Source organism: Corylus avellana, chromosome 5 (genome assembly GCF_965113065.1).
Source record: "Corylus avellana chromosome 5, dhCorAvel1.hap1.2, whole genome shotgun sequence".
NCBI lineage: Eukaryota > Viridiplantae > Streptophyta > Magnoliopsida > Fagales > Betulaceae > Corylus > Corylus avellana.
Window position 1 is genome coordinate 3953533 of NC_142494.1, and position 17328 is coordinate 3970860.

General features: G+C 34.7%; 1 long non-coding RNA gene and 2 pseudogenes across 2 annotated transcripts; all 3 read right to left on the reverse strand.

The window, feature by feature from the left end:
- Positions 1-782: 782 nt before the first annotated feature.
- Positions 783-2462, reverse strand: LOC148585232 (ERBB-3 BINDING PROTEIN 1-like; annotated as a pseudogene). The gene is made up of 5 exons (XR_015912137.1): positions 2422-2462; positions 1968-1980; positions 1425-1682; positions 1155-1310; positions 783-1060 (listed from the first exon to the last, which is right to left on the reverse strand). The product of XR_015912137.1 is annotated as an ERBB-3 BINDING PROTEIN 1-like (transcript).
- A 414-nt stretch (positions 2463-2876) lies between these two features.
- On the reverse strand, positions 2877-3705 carry LOC132181635 (uncharacterized). Its single transcript, XR_015912109.1, has 3 exons — positions 3268-3705; positions 3132-3186; positions 2877-2968 (listed from the first exon to the last, which is right to left on the reverse strand). It is a non-coding gene; the product is annotated as an uncharacterized LOC132181635 (long non-coding RNA).
- A 1296-nt stretch (positions 3706-5001) lies between these two features.
- On the reverse strand, positions 5002-8772 carry LOC148585233 (putative disease resistance protein RGA1; annotated as a pseudogene).
- Between the last annotated feature and the right edge of the window lie 8556 nt (positions 8773-17328).

Below are 17328 nucleotides of genomic sequence, written 5' to 3' on the forward strand. Positions count from 1 at the left end.
ATTCTCTTGATCTTCCACAACTTGGCTCTGATATCACTGTTAGATTCTTAACGATCGTAGGATCTTGTATAATTAATCTCAAGAAGGATTTCTCCCATTAGGGTGGAAATCCTGTGGAGATCAAGAGACCTTGAACACACATTCTGTACGTAACAAAACCATCGTACGTAAGATTGAGATAGTGTTTGTGTTCTCATGGGACTCTATTTATAGAGTTCCAACTTAACTCTTGACCAAGAGTTATGTCTCTTGACAGGTTACTTCCACTGGAAGTTATATTACCTTCCTGTATATATTATACAATCTGGTGTGGGTATGACCACACTTATAATAGTGTGATCATCATATGCACCTTCACTATCTCTACAGCTAAAGCTTTATAGGATACCTTTTTCCTTAATATTTGATTTGAGTACAATGTGATTTGAATAATTTTAAATACAAACATATCCCTTAAATTATGGTTAATAAATATTATCCAAATTCCTTGATTTAGAAAGTACAAATTAACATTTATCACAAATGATTTATATCTTTAACATGCCCTGCAACATGAACGCTCTGTTACCGATTGTTCATCTTGAATATCCAGTGGCTGAAGAATGGCTACTGTAGGTTGAATTGTAACGGTCCTAACGGCTACTATGACCAAAATTTGGACTTCACCATTTGGAATCAATCTTGGTGTTAGCCAAAAAACTCTGATACAAAGAGATTGAGAAAAGAAATGAAAGAGATAGAGATTAAGGTAGTTGACCGATGACCTACATCCAAACCTTAAAGCCTTAGACGCTACCTCTTTCCTTAATATTTGAATTGAGTTTCCTTAATATTTGAATTGAGTACAAGTCTTTACTTATTGACTTTTACATATGATTTGAATAATTTTAAATACAAGATTTATATCCTTAACAATCCTCTTCCATCAGACAGGCCACTAAGAAGCACGACCCAGCCTAGAACACACAAATAATCCCAATCTTGGAATAGGAAGTAGCACCATTTGTTGCATCCATAGGCTAGGCCTCTGTTGACTCCTCACCTTTGTCACCATTTTTACCTGCAACACACAAATAATCCCAACAAATAACAATTCCATTACATAACTGAGGTTAATATAGTTCTAGTTTACCAATTATCATCTTCCAGCTTACCTTTCTTCTAGTTCTTTGTGCCCAAGGCTAACAATGCCTTGATTTCGGGATCATCTGTTGTCTTTGTGGGCTGCAGCTCTTGCAGTGGATGAGATGCGACTCCATTCGAACCATCTAGCATTAGCAAAACTGTGAATTTGATGTGAGCAACATAATCTCATGCAAAACCAAGAACCCATTGTTGCAAAATTAGCAAAACTAACATCAACTGTGTGCGTTTGTGTGAATCTGGCCAGGGTTCTGCATTTAACCCAGATACAAGTTTCCTACCGGCAGGCTTCTCATGAAGAACAGGATATGGCTGCCAGAGTTCATGATTAACACATTCACCAAAAGACGATGTTCTAAAAAAAGCGGTGAAGGCACAACACACCTAGCTGTGAATGGCATGGGAAGAAATATCTGATTTATTTCACTGAAAATAAACCTAGATGCTTTCATCTTCAAGTGGTAGTTCCTGTCAAACTGCTTCAGCTGATGGAGAAAAACGCATTCAACATTTTTGCAGTCATAAGCAGCAGCAACCTTCTAAATTGCATCAGTTACAAGATTTAGGGAGAAAATTGATTAAAGGAGAAGGTAGGAATTCACTTTTCCTAATAAAACCACGGTAAAAATAATCACTAAGTTTAGATTATAGAGATTAGTAAGAAAAGATAAGAAGAATGGCAGCCATATATAGCACTCTGCAATATTACCTTTTATCATTTTAAAATTTGCAAATACTGCAATATTACTTTGCTATCCATAGTCCACCACAGAAAGAAACTGAGCAACCTGGCGCAATAGGCTGAATTTTCAAGCACTACATACACAATTTTCAACACTGGATTTTATAAAAGCCAATTTAGATATAACAGAACCATGAATATAAATTGCAAAAAATATATGCAAAGGCAGTACTAATTGAAGCATTGCGCTAACAAGAGACACATAAACAAAGTGGTTGGCTAACATGATCTTCAATTCCAGTCAATACCCTTGGAGCACAGCAACCGATTTCACTTGAAGACAAGCAAGCATTCTCATTGTCTTTTGGAATTAAAACGCTTTCAAGCAAGTGGAAGAAACCTGCAAATGCAAAATACTTGTTTGGTGGCTTTTAAGGACAGCTGGGATTTTTGAGCATGTCTTTTAAGTTCTAAATGCGGACAAAAGTTGCTCAACAAATTGTAGGCAGATTAGTATTTAAAAATTCAAATTAATATGGTTAATTGAATTTAATGTCCCCTTTCACAGGCTCAGCATGCTTGCACCATTTACTCACCCGATCTTCCTCATCATGACAGTGCTCTGTATAGTTTCCATTGTTTTGTGTACAAGTGAGGCTGACATATCCGAGAATATTGTAGAAATCCCTCAATGATTCTCACATCCACTTCATGAATTGATGATTTTTTATGCACGTCTCTGCTGACCATCAAAAAACCAAATAATAAACTCAACAATAACTAAAATTTTCCAACGAGAACAGTAAAAAGGTAAAATCAATCCACCAACAATGACTCTAGTAACAATAATAATAAAAAGAATCTCTTTGAATATGCATTTGATTATGAGAATACTCAAAGTTATGCAAATTTTTTTTTTGAGTTTCTATGAAAATTTGGGATGGGATTGACTTCCTGGTCTATCATAATTCTTTTATTCAATCACTAGCATTTAAATATAGGATTTTTAAACACGGAGAGAGAGAGAGAGAGCATACTTTTGCGTCACACTCTATTGATTCCACATCAATGATGGGATTAGCAATAATTTTGATGATTTCTACCAGTAATCCAGGTCTATCAGCTGTCTCTATATAAAGTAAGCTGTAAATTGGAGAGAAAAATGCATAATAAGATGATAGATCAATGCACCTATTCCTTGCAAACAATTATTAAACTTTATTCAAACTCTTTGGTCCACAAGAGAAACATAAAAATGAAGAACAAATTATAATGCTAAAAGACAACTGAATCACAAGTAGCAAACCTCCTCTTAGATCCATCTTCCTTCACTTGTATCTGGGTTGCAATATCACATCAAGCTGCAGAACAAAGTCACAAACTTCAGTTCAACTTTGAAAAGTTACAAAAAAGCACATGAAATTGAAGTTGGTTAAGCTAACTAGATCATAGCCATGAAAACTTTGATTGATCCCCACTGTATTACAAATTATACTTTCTATTGAATAAGCCTCAACCATGGCACCACATGGAAAAAGAGGAGAATATTTGATTAATAAACAGAAGACTAATCAATGGAGCCAAACTTGAAACATCCTCTGAAGAGGATGGGAAAACATGATCAAACAGTTGCTGCTCAAGCTGACAGACCTGCAATTTATGTCAGTTTTTATCAAAATTATGTAACTATCACATACTCCATTCAAAACCACAAAGCTGTTCCCATTTTTCTTGTTCATCAAATAACAGAAGAAGGCATAAAAATATAAATGGATTTTCAATACATATTATCTCATCAAGGGACATAAGGTATCATGCATTCAGAGTATAAGAATAAATCTTAAATCTACCCCATAATCATAAGATACCCAAATATTCTACATTAACAAAATGGAAAATTAACTCTTAATATTCAAACACTAGTTGTGCATGTCTAGATTTAAATATCAAGATCGTGCTTCTAATCCAAACAAAGCCATCAAACACATTTTAAAAATCATATAGAAATCCTGGAAAATACCCAAACAACTCTTGAGCACAACTCCCAGCTCCCCACCTCTTTCCCAGGGTTTCCTTCAAAAGGTTAAAAAAGAAGAGCTTCATTTTAAAGCTCCCTTCGGCCTCTGTTGTGAAATGATACTTTTTCGATCAAGGAAGGAGTGAGTTAAGTGAAAAGGACACAATTCCAAGGCAAAAGGAAATGGAACATGGGACCAGGAGCAAAGACAAATAAAAGTTACAGGCCAGCACGTATAAGAGGAATTGTCTCTTTTTTCGGCAATTGACATGGAGCACCGTTTTCACAAACCCCTCCTGATTCACTCCAAGTCTAATATCTACTGCTTCAGCTTTCAGCATCTTATGATCTTTGAGAAGATAATTAAAAGACCAAGCCTTAAGATGATATTCCAAGAATCATATAGATTTTTCTTAATTTTTCCATCTCAAATTCCCGACTTCTCAACTTAATGCTTAGCTGCAAAGTGAAAAAGTTTCGAGTTGGCTCCAAATCTTAAATCCATGTATGTCAGTGCTTCAATTGTTTCTGTATATGAAATCTAATAAATTAGAAATTCTCTAAAATCATAAATCAGAAATGCTTCAATTGCTTCAATTGTTTCTGCAAGTGAAATAAGGAAGAAGGAATAACATTTGACATTTTAACATCAGTATATGTATCACTAATACAATTCCACCATCAAGAAAAAAGAGAGAAACACAATTATACCAAGTCTCTTTGAAGAAATGAATTTGTCTTATCCAAGCAGATTTTAGAAATATCCACATGATTCCCACAACCCATTTCATGAATTGCTGCTTTCAATCAAAAAACAAAATAATAAATTCAACAATAACCCAAAAATTTTCAATGAAAATAATAAAAATGTAAATTTTATCCGTTCGTTCAACAGAATCTACATTTGACACTGAGAAAATCCTAACATAGTAATGCAAATTTGTATTAAATTTTTGTGAAATTTTGGGATGGGATTGACTTCCCTCATCTATTAATTATAAGTCTTCTACCTAATACATGATGCTACCGTTTGTAGAATTGAAATTTCAAATGGAAACGAAAGAAATGTTGAAAAACTAAAAGAAGAAAACAATACTGGAAATGCCATTGAAGTGAAAGATAGGAAAAAATACTGTAAATGTTAGAGCTTTGCACAAATCTAATTGTCGGCAAGGTCTGAAGAAGCGTCCATACGTGAAACCTTAAATGCTTCCTGCATATGAAATCAAATAAGATATATATCAAAAGCCTGACATAGTAAAATAAAGAGGAACAACAAGAAGAAGAAAAATGATTGTCTAATTGGTGACTTAAAAACCTCAAGATAATGGCGAGCTCGGCTTGCTATCCATTCTTTGAGATTACCATCGCTGCCTTTACGAAAGTTTGGGGCATGAGCAATCTTTGGCCAATCCTCTCCCATTCCTTGTTCACATCTCTCCTCCAAGCAAGGACACTCCGCAATTGTCAAACGACGTAAAGAGGTGAGGCGGTGCATACCTTCAGGCAGTGACATTAAATTTGGACAATTTACGACTCCAAGCTCCTGAAGTGAAGTGAAATTGCCTATCCACTCTGGTAAAGACACCAAACTAGGGCAAACCATAATTTGAAGCCCTTGCAGAGTGGTAACATCGCTAAGCTCTCTTGGGAGAGAAACCAAATTTGGAATGTCTACTATAGATAGATAACCAAATCTTGTAGGTCCAAGGCCATGTGTGCCATCTTCATTCTCATTGCTGATAAGTTCTTTGCAACCAAGAATAGACCGATTTTCAAGGGCGGTGAGATGCTGAAAGAGTGCAGACATGGATATTCGCATTTTACGACAATTCCAAATCCCCAGGGTCTCAAGAGAAGTGAGGTTTTGCAGCCACTCTTGTGGCAGATATTCAAGTTCCTCTAATTCCACAAGATAAAGATACTTCAATTTGGACAGATCGGAAAGGGGAGAGGAAGAGGTGGGTGTTGTTAGGGACATCATAGGGCAATTCCTGATAAATAAATGAGAAAGGGAAGGAAATGAAGGGAATAATGGAAGATGATTTGTTTCCCTCGTCTTTCACCATCCCCTCAACTTTGGCAAATTAAATAGTGTGAGAAATTTGAGGGGAGAAGAGGACACGTCACTACCATCATTGCTTATGTACTCCAGCTTACTCAAGTTTTGAAGAGAAAGATGCTTCAGAAAAGGGAATCGGTCCATTGGTGGGATATGTTGAAGCCATTTACAATCCCATATTCGAATAGTAGTCAAATTTGAGAGTGAGGACACCCAACTACATAACATCACACCTGCATACCCAACTATATTTTATATTTTCAAATTTAGGTGTGGCCGAAGGTTTTGCAACAATTGTTCATCATTTGCAATTGCCTTATCACTTTCATCACCAGATTCTAGGTCCCACTCTAATATCACCCATTGAAGATGTTGCTTCCTCTCCAAGTTGGCAGCCTTTGCTTCTGATGGAGAAGATCTCGAGTGCTTTAAACCCTTGATCCGTAACACTCCTCTCAACTGATTTAAACCATCCAGATCCCCTAGTCCACCCATTGGCTTGGAGAGAGAACTCTTTTTCTTCCCTAAAATGTATAGCGACAGTGTTTGGAGAGCGGTCAACTTTCCCAATCCATGAGGCATATGAGTCAAGCTTTTACACCCATCTAGCCGAAGATGCCTAAGGCTGATTAAGTTTCTAGTGTCTCCTGGCAGTTCTTTAAGCCCACGACAATAATCAAGTCTTAGTGTTTGCAAATTCTGCAATTTAGTTATCGAAGCAGGGAGTAGTTTGATATCTTCATTCCTAGACAAATCTAGAAATCTTAAATGCTCTAACTTGCCAATGAAATTTGGCACTTTTTGAATATTCGATCGACTCAAATTCAAAGCACGCAACTGACGCAAGTATTTAAAACTTGAAATAAGTGTATCAGAGACTGGCTTATTCGACTCAAGTATGTCATTGTTCACGTTGAGCTCATCATCAAGTCTTGGAAGTATTGGAATTCGTAGAAGAACTGTTCTCATTTTGTTAGCCTTGAGCAAAAGAGCGGGAATATCCGGTAATGAATTTGAAGAATGAAATGCAACATGACGAGTTCTTCCAACTATGTTTTCTCCATCTGGATATAAAATTGTGTACTCCTCACCTGCTATTAATTGTGCAAGATCATAAATAAGGTCATGCATTTTGCACTTTTTTACACCAAGTCCATCTCTTTGTACGTCTTGGAAAAATGACCTCCAAAGCAAATCCATAAAATACTCGCATCCAATATCTTCAAGATGTCTGTTTCCATATGATGAATGAAGAAAGCCTTGAGCCGCTCATAGATGAATCAACACCTCCACTTCAATTTCATAATCTTTTGGAAACAACGAACAAAAAGCAAAACATTGCTTCAAGTGTGACGGGAGATGATCATAACTCAACTTAAGTATTGGAAAAATATCATTTTCTTGTTGAGTTATTTTGTAAAGTTCATGGTTTTTAAAGTAGAACCAATCAGCTTCAGAATTTTTGAAGTATAATAGACTCCCAATGCTCCTTATAGCAAGAGGAACTTGTGCACACTTTTGTACGATATCCCTTCCTATTTCTACTAGCTTTGGATTCTTTGGCTCTTCCCCATCTTTAAATGCCATTTTCTTAAATAAATTCCAAGAATTGCTTTCAGATAGACCTCCCAAGAGAAATGGCGACATTGCGCCTGTAATCTCTACAACTCTTTTGCTACGTGTAGTAATCAAAACTTTGCTTCCCTTCAGGCCACCCGATAAAAGTGTTTCCAAGTTCAACCATGTACCGCGATTCTCGCTCCATACATCATCTAAAACAAGTAAATATAGCTTCCCATCAATTTCTGCTCGAAGCTGACTTTGTAACAAATCCATCTCGAGGCTTTCAGGTTTCTTTTTAGTTGCAGATTCTATGAGCTTTGTAACAATAGTTTTCACATCAAATGGATCAGAGACGCACACCCAGAGTCTTAGCTCAAAATGTCTTTTGACTTCCTCGTCATTGAACACATATTGAGCAAGTGTGGTCTTACCTAGTCCACCAATCCCAACTATGGGAATGACAGAAACATTCTCTTCTACATTGGAATCCAATAACAACTCTTTAATTGCCTTCTTTTCATCATCTCGCCCAATGACTTGTTCCTCAAGAACAAAAGAGTGTGTGTCTTCTCTTTTCCTATGCTCAAACTCATGTGTCACTATAAGGCGTTCAATGAAGCCAAATTTGATCTTATCATCTGCAATTTCATCCAGTCTCGCCCTAACTGCCTTGATCCTATGACCTATTTTAAGGCCATATACAAGCTGGTTCGATTTGGAAAAGAAGATGCATACCTGTAAACAATCCATTTGAATCCGGTCATATTGTGATCTTTTAGAATTTCTGTACCGTTGGATAGTTGGGTTTAACATTATAAAGAACAAATTGTTGTTGTGGATTTATTCTTTTGAATTGTTGTTGAGAAATTTTAAACTACGTAAAATGATATATATTTTCTCTGGCTTGTGTTGTGATAAATATTTTTATCTTGGTCCGGGAATGCTTTAGTCACAGAGAACATCATCATATAAATTATGCACATTTATATATGAATTTACCTCTTTTGCCATCTTCTTGTCCCGTGTCATCACTTGTCTTCGTAGAAGTTGAGTGGAGAAGTCATCCAACAAGTCGTCGGCGTCGTACATGGCATCCTTCAGCTTTTGAAGCCAATCTTTGATCGCAAGGTTCTGGGCCTGCTTCTCCTCTGCATCCAAAAGCACAGCTTGGATAGTGGAAACGGTGTCTCTGAGCTTTTGAAGCTCATCTTTGAAACTCCATAGAAGTCCAATCTCTTGAAGAGCAAGAGATCCCAAACTCCTAATGATACTCGCATAAATGTGGAACAGAGCTGGTTCGGCCATTTATTGTTGGTAAATTGAGTGAATGCTAAAAGCGGCTGTTTAGAGGTGTTGAACTTGGAGCGTAGAATTAAGGAAGATGTGCTTGCTGTGAAGGGATGGACATGGTCAATTGCCATAAAAAGAACCAACATGCCCATAAAAAATCCAGAAAGAAAAAATCATAACAAAAAATATTATTATATACGGAGAGAGCCATCGAGTTTGAATACAAGATTATTAATGTATTACTATATTATAAAGTTTGAATTATTGTGCGAATGCAAATTAAATATATATAGTGTCCTGATCAATTTCTAAGAATATAGACAAGATGTAGGCGTTGTCCACAGCAAAAGTTGGTGTAACGTCAAGTGTCGGGGAGTTGCTTCATTTCTTCACCCAATTTACTTTCTTTTTTATTTCCCTTGCTGGTCTTCACCCACCCACTTACAATATTCATTTGGTTTCTATCAATCTATATATGGTTGGTTATAGTGATTAGTGATTGATATTCATAGGGGTGATATTCACTGGCTGCATCCTGCATCGTCAACTTGAAATTATATTTGAAAAGAGTCCATCACATCTAACTTGGCCATGCACGTTTCTCTCATATTTTACATCTTAAATCTTATCATCATCTAACCATTTTTGTACCATTCCTAGCTAGTACACGCTGGAGCATATGTGTTTGACTTTCACAATAAGAATTTTTATGTCTAATTAGTGTAAACCACAATGAACCTCACCCATATCTTGATTAGGCCGTGTCAAGCCTTTTTGGCTAACAAAAAAACTCTAACCAATAATTTTGAAATATCCACTGGATTCATGGGACTTGGTCACCTCGTTGAAATAAGACAGTAAAAATTTTCATAATATTATAAACTACCAAACTTATTCTAAATCAAGATTTAGTTTTTTTTTTTTTTTTTTTAATTTGTATATGAAATAAGTATTTTTTATAAGATTTTGACAAAACAATTTTACGTATTCAACTTTTGCTTATATATCATCTCTAACAAAATAATATGATGATGAATTTAATTTTTTGTGTGATATAAAAAACTTAAACTAATAATCATTTAATTAATACTTTAAGAGTAGGTATAAAAAGAAAATGTAATAGAGTGGTAGTAGAGCAAAGAGTGAGATGAGAGATCAATAGATTATAACGAGTAGGAGTTGTGAAGGAAAAGAGGAGAAGGAGGAATTATGAAAAGAATAAAATTAGTTTTACTATGTTTACTTGTAGAAATAAAGGTATATATTTTTTTAAAAAATTAATTTATATAATTTATTCACATCAAATAAGTTAAATACTCTTTATAAAGAAAGTTAGAGGTTGACCATGATCCTGGATTTTTGGGCTTGCTTGACACAGTTTCTAAGCAAAAACAGGTACCCTTTTCACCTTTTGATTTGAGTAACTCTGTTTGGTCATGGATAGCAGCAGGGGCCTTGGTAACATCCAAAGGTATATATTCAAATATTTTTTTGTTTCTTCACGTCGAAGTTAAGAGAACAGCCAAAGAAGAAGCAATTAATTTCTATCAAACTAAGATCCGGTAGAGTTAAACTGAGCTATAACCTCATCCAACTCCATCAATGTATTAATAAAAATCAAGGTGATTTACACTAAAACAAGCTCATCCTAAAAAGGGGTTGTTGAATTTAGAGGGGTGTTTGAGCAATTTCAAAAATTTCAGGGTGTTCACATCTGTTATTTTACATGTTTGTATGGCTTAATTAAAATGATTCATGTCTTGACTTTTGCTTGTATTGTGGCCAGTTTCACTATTAATGTGTGCATCTCCAGATTTAAATATCAAGCTCGTGCTTCTAATCCAAACAAACATATCAAACACATTTTAAAAAACATATAGAAATTCCAATACCCAAACGACTCTTGAGGGGGCTCCACTTTCAGCTTATATTCTACCTCTTACCCACCGGACCCCACGGTTTGCTTTAAGAGGGGAAAAAAAAAATTCACTTAATTTAGAGTGACTGGAGGCATGGAAAATAACAGAAAATAACATGATGATCATGAGCACCCTCTTCACAAGAACGTCAAGATCCTCCTCCTGTCAAGCATCCTACCACTTCAACTTTCAGATCCTTATGATCTTTGAGAAGATCATTACAAGCTCAATGCTTAAGATGCTACTCCAAGAGTACCATAGGTCCATAGTTGCCAAATTTGGTTCAGAATCCCCACATGATTCCCATAACCCATTTCATGAATTGCTGCTTCCTAAGCACGCGTCCATCAAAAAAATCAAACAATAAACTCAACAATAACTCAAAATTACCAATGAAATTAAATACTAAAAGTGTAAGTTCCTTTCTTGAACGAACCAGCTAGCAATTAGGCCCCAATAGCAATAATAATGAAAATAGTTCGTCCAAATCGTTTAACATGATCTGCATTTGACACTAGAAAATCCTAACAGAGTAATGCAAAATTCGTATTGAATTTTTTTTTTTATGAAAATTAAGGATTGGATTGACTTCCTGCCTCCTGGTCTATCATAAGTCTATTATCTAATGTTACCAATTGTGGAATATAAATTTAATATGGAAACATAGGGATTTTTTTTTTTTATTAAAAAAAAAAAAACAATTTATTAGAGGACTGTAGATACTATATGAAGTGAAAGGTAGGAAACATACTCGACATGTGGGAGCTTTGTGCAAGGTTTATTTTCCTCACGGTCTGAAGAAGCGTCTATTACTGGCGGTAATGTGAAGCTCTGTTAAAAAATTAGATGATATTTGGAACGGATATTTCGGTTTATTAGAAGTACTACTTATGACACTTTCTGAAATCTAAATAGCGGATTGATTTTAGCCTAAACTACAAATACGGAAAAGACATTTAATCCTTTCAAATATCCATTGAATTGACCAGATGCGATCACATGGTGACTGCGTTCAAGGGTCAACATGTGTCATTAGTTTTGGCCCTCATCATCTAATATTACACACAAGATTTTTCATTTAATTTCTTACACCTCTATTATATTTCAACTGAAAATTAGTAGGAATAAGAAAATTAAATAACTTCTTCAACTCAAACCACCCCCTTGTCCAACTTTTTCCACCTTCAGAACACGTTTATTAGTCTTTTCACGGTGAAACGCTAGTGTAGAGTGCATCCAGCTCAAACATTTAATTGGGATGCGAAGCACAAATTAATAGGTCTTGTGCTTATAAAATAGAGGATTTTCCTACATTTTTGATTTCTCATCTTGGGATCAACTTTAGAATTAAGAGATTGAATATTGAGGTTTTTAATATATATATCGAATTAACTTTGGAGAATTAGAGCAAAATCTATACTTGAGAATTAATAGTTGGACGCTACATTAAAATCTGAGTTGCTCAATTAGAAGTTAGATGATAATTTATTGGCTTTAATTTCAATCATGAAATTCCAATAAGGTGGGTAGGATGTAGCGCCATAGATTTTAAAACCATTATTTTAGAGATATTAATTTGATGATAAGATAATTGGGTGATTTAAGAAATGAAGTAATTTAATTAGATAGATTAGATACCCAAAGAATTTATTTAGATCAAACTAATAATAGGTAATTAAGTTAAAATAATAATATATGGGTTAGTAGTATTAATTAAATATTGTGGGTTGAGTGTAAAAATGAGTATGTGGATTTTGTCGGTCGACGAATGAGTTTTGGCCCTCAATCCTCATCATCCAATATTACACAAACGACTTTCATTTAATTTTTTACACCTCTATTATATTTCAACAAAAAAAAATTAGCAGGAATCAGAAAATCAAATAATTTCTTCTACTCAAACCACTCCCTTTCCCAACTTTTTCCACCTTCAGAACGTGTTTGTTAGTCTTCTCACCGTGAAACGTTTGGGGGTGCTGACTGCTGAGCCACCCCCAACTCCCAAGGGAGCACCACCACTGGTCCACTGCTGAGGTGGCCAACGAAAGGAATGCCCCTTTGTGACTTTTTTTTTTAAAAGATTTTATCTAGAAAATTTAATTTTAAAATTTTAATTTCTATAAAGTATTAATTCAAGGTGATGTGGCACTAAGTACTAACCGTCTACAGAAAATTTGGACAACAAACTCAAGGAGGAATCTTTCTCGAATTAACACAAAGTGAAGCAACGGAAGTTAGAATTATAAAAAGTGAGGATTATTTCAAATCGTGCCTTTTTTCAAGGATTTATGATACATTATCCCTTAATTTTATCCCATATTTGAAGTGTTCATATGTTATTAATTTTTATCTCTACTGACTACAAGAAATATGGTCTTTAACAGCGACCAAAAGTAGTCGCTAAAGGATTAAATTTATGATAATTTAATCTGGACTTTCATTTTGATAATTTTTTTCCCTTTATAGTTCATTTTGTTTTAAACTACATCTATGGGAACAAATATTTAACAAGTTCCAATTTATAAAGATTAAACTTTATAAATTTCTAAATTTATTTGATGTGTGGGTTCATGCTATTGAGTAATGTAATATGGTTCAAAATGATCTTATGAACATTTTTTATTTTTGGTAGTTAATTAATAAATTAAGTGAGGGGAAGGATATTGGTTATGTGAACAACTGCCAATTTGAGCCTTATACGACCTGCTCACGAGCTTAACCGAGTCAAGCCGAGCTTGCTTCGTTTAATATTCGAGCTAGTATTTGTGTTCACGAAACGCCTCATTTAATAATCAAATTGAGCATGAACCGAGCTTATACGAGCCGAGTCCGAGCTCGCTCGCGAGGGTTTCGCTCACTTAATTAACAGCCTTAAATTTATTAATAATGGTATGGAGTGGAGAGAGCTACCTATTTTGAATACAAGATGATTAATGTATTATAAAGTTTGAATTATTGTGCGAATGTAAATTAAATATGGTGTCCTCATCAATTTCTAAGAATACAGACAAGATGTAGGCGTCGTGATGCATAAGAATACAAATTAAAGTTGGTGTAACGTCAAGTGTCGGGGAGATGCTTCCTTCATCCACCCAATTTACTTTCTTTTTATTTCCCTCGCCGGCCTTCACCCACCCACTTACAATATTCATTTGGTTTCTATCAATCTATGGTTGTCTAGGGTGTGTTTTATTTTCTCTAAAGAAATTCTCAAAGTGTCCTAGTTGTACACGCTAGAGCATATGTGTTTAACTTTCACAATAAGAATTTCTATATCTAATTAGTGTAAACAATCATACATTTCACCATATCTTGAGATGAGACAGTTTCAGGCCTTTTTAGCTCAAAAAACCCTTAACCAATAGTTTTCAAGTATCCACCGGATTCACGAGACATGGTCACCTAGTTGCAATAAGATAGTATTTAATCAACCAAACAAATTTTCATAATATTATAAACTACCAAACTTATTCTAAATCAAGATTTAGTTTTGTTTAATCTTTATATGAAATAAGTATTTTTTATAAGATTTTGACAAAACCCTTACTAATTAAACAATTTTACGTATTCAACTTTTTCTTATATATCATCTCTAACAAATAATATGATGATGCATTTAATTTTTTGTGTGATATTAAAAACTTAAACTAATAATCATTTAATTATGTAATAGAGTGGCAGTAGAGCAAAGAATGAGATGAGACATCAACAGATTATAAAGAGTACGTAGGAGTTGTAAATGAAAAGAGGAGAAGGAGGAATTATGAAAAGAATAAAGTTAGTTTTACCATGATTACTTGTAGAAATAAAGGTATATCTTTTTTTTGAAAATTAATTTATATAATTTATTCACATCAAATAAGTTAAATAAGCTTTATAGAGAAAGTAAGAGGTTAACCATGATCCTGAATTTTTGGGCTTTCTTGACACAGTTTCTAAGCAAAAACAGGTAACCTTTTCACCTTTTGATTTGAGTAACTCTGTTTGGTCATGGGTAGCAGCAGAGGCCTTGGTAACATCCAAAGGTATTCAAATACTTTTTGTTTATTCACGTCCAAGTTCAGAGAACAGCCAAAGAAGAAGCAATTAATTTCTATCATACTAAAATCTGGTAGAGTTAAATTGAGTTCTATCCGGATTCAGCTCGATCAAGACATCAATAAAAATTATGGTGATTTACACTAAAACAAGCTCATCCTAAAAAAGGGTAATTGAATTTTGGAGGTGTGTTTGAGCAATTGTATTGATGAAAGTAACGATATCTAATTCCCAGCTTCTCAACTTATTGCATTGTTGCAAAGTGAAGAAGTTTAGAATTAGCTCCAAATCTTAAATAGTACTTCAATTGGTTCTGCACATGAAATCAGAAGCTCTTCCAAATATCAAAACCCTCCGAAGTGAATGAGGAAGAAGGAATAGCATTGGCATATACTATTGGCCATACTCGGTCTCTTTGAAGAATTATGGCTGTCTTATCCAAACAGATTGCAGAAATCCCCACATGATTCCCACAACCCATTATATTTCATGAATTGCTGCTTCGATCCTAAGCATGCGTAAATCAAGAAAATCAAATAATAAATTGAACAATAACTCAAAATTACCAATGAAATTAAATACTAAAAGTGTAAGTTCCATCCTTGAACGAACCTGCTACCACTTAGGCCCCAATAGCAATAATAATGAAAATAGTTCGTCCAAAACGTTTAACAAGATCTACATTTGACACTAGAAAATTCAAACAAAGTAATGCAAAATTCGTATTGATTTTTTTTTTTTTTAATGAAAATTAAGGATTGGATTGACTTCCTATTTTATCATAAGTCTGTCATTTGCCATACCTTCATTATACTAAAACCAACTCCAAATACCAAACAATAAAACATTTCAAGTGAGCATTCACTTGAAAGAAAAGCACCTGTAGGCTTTCCAATTACCAATGTTCAATGTTGTTTTCACTTGTGAAATCCAACTCACCAACACAAGCGTAGGAATCCACTCCTACAAATACAATGATCCCTCCATCACCATCTGACTCGCCTTTGGATGGTCCTGCATCATCCTCTATTATTCCTTCAACCAAATCCACTCAAACTTCTTCAACTCAATCTTCAATAGAAATGTAACGAGTTTCAATAAATAAACTATACATCAGTTTAGTAACCCTCTGTTCATAAAAGGCTTAGTATCTCTAGTATTTCTCTAATATTTAATTAAAATAAAAAGTAGAGTAGAGAATTTGTTGGAGTATAAAAAAATCAATGGTTAAAATGAAAATTTGTACTTTTTCACTAGTCATTTTAGCTATTCTTGCTAGAAATGCTTTGACGCAACTCAACTCTTAGGTATGGATTATGTAGCATTTTGTCATTAAAAAATAAAACGCAACTCATGGGGTTTAATTGAAACGGACAGTACAAAAAAACAATTTTTTTATGACAGGAGATTTCTGACATTTTCTAGTGTCTAACGGGTCAGGAAATTTTTCTAACGGGTCGTTTCTGACGCGTGTCGATTGTCAGAAACATAGATGTCAGGAAAAAAAATTTCCTGACGTGTGAGTGGGTAAAACGTCAGAAAATTCTGACGTTTTACTTTGCCACACGTCAGAAAATATTTCTGACGTGGCAGTTCTGCCACGTCAGAAAATTTTCTGATGTGGTAAAGATGCCACGTCAGAAAATTTTCTAACGCGGTATTTCTACCACGTCAGAAAATTGAAAAATTAAATAAAATATTAATTTTTCTTTTTTTTTTTAATTTTTTTTGGAATTTTTTTTAATTAAAATTAATTTTCAATTAAATTTTAATTTTCCATTTTTTTGGGAATTCCTCTGCACGGCAGCTCCCTCACGAAACACATTTCTCTGCACCATGAGGGATCTGCCGTGCAGAGGAACACATTTCTCTGCACCATGGTGCAGATCTGCACCATGGCTGGCCACTCCCTTTCTTCTTTTCTCAATTCTCTCTTTCTCTTCTTTTCTCCAACTCTAGCTCCCATTTCTCCATTTAATTTTCTCACTCTCTCCCTCTTCTTTTCGATCTCCATGGTGCAGATCTTCACCATGGTTTGAGTTTTTGAAAATATTTTCAAAAACTCAAATCGAAAACATCTTCAAAAAATTAAAACCAACCATCAAGAAATCAAAAAAATCAATCTGAAAAACCCAACAAATCTTCTTATCGATCTTCTCCTCTTCTTCTTCTTCTTCTTCTTCTTCTTCTCTTCTCTTCTCCTTTTTTTTCTTTTTTTTTTTCTTTTTCTTCTCTTCTCCTTTTCTTTTTTTTCTTCTTCTCCTTTTCTTTTTTTTCTTCTCTTCTCCTTTTCTTTTTCTTCTTCTTCTCCTTTCTTCGATCTGCTTCATGCTTCTCAATTTTTCCCCTTCACCTTCTGTTTTTCTTCATCCTCTAGAGGTGCCGTGCATACGGCAGAGAAGCAGGGAGATTGAGACAGGAGAGAGAATGTGCTGGAAAAAAAAATGAAGAGGTAAAAAATAATAAGTGGGAAAAAGTTGAGGGGGGAAATAAAAAGAGGGAAAGAAGTTCAAAATCCCACCTATTGGGGGCTAATCGAGGTAATTTCCTGACGTGCCAGGTGTTGCCCGTCAGAAATTTATGACGTGCGACACCTGGCACGTCAGAAATAAAT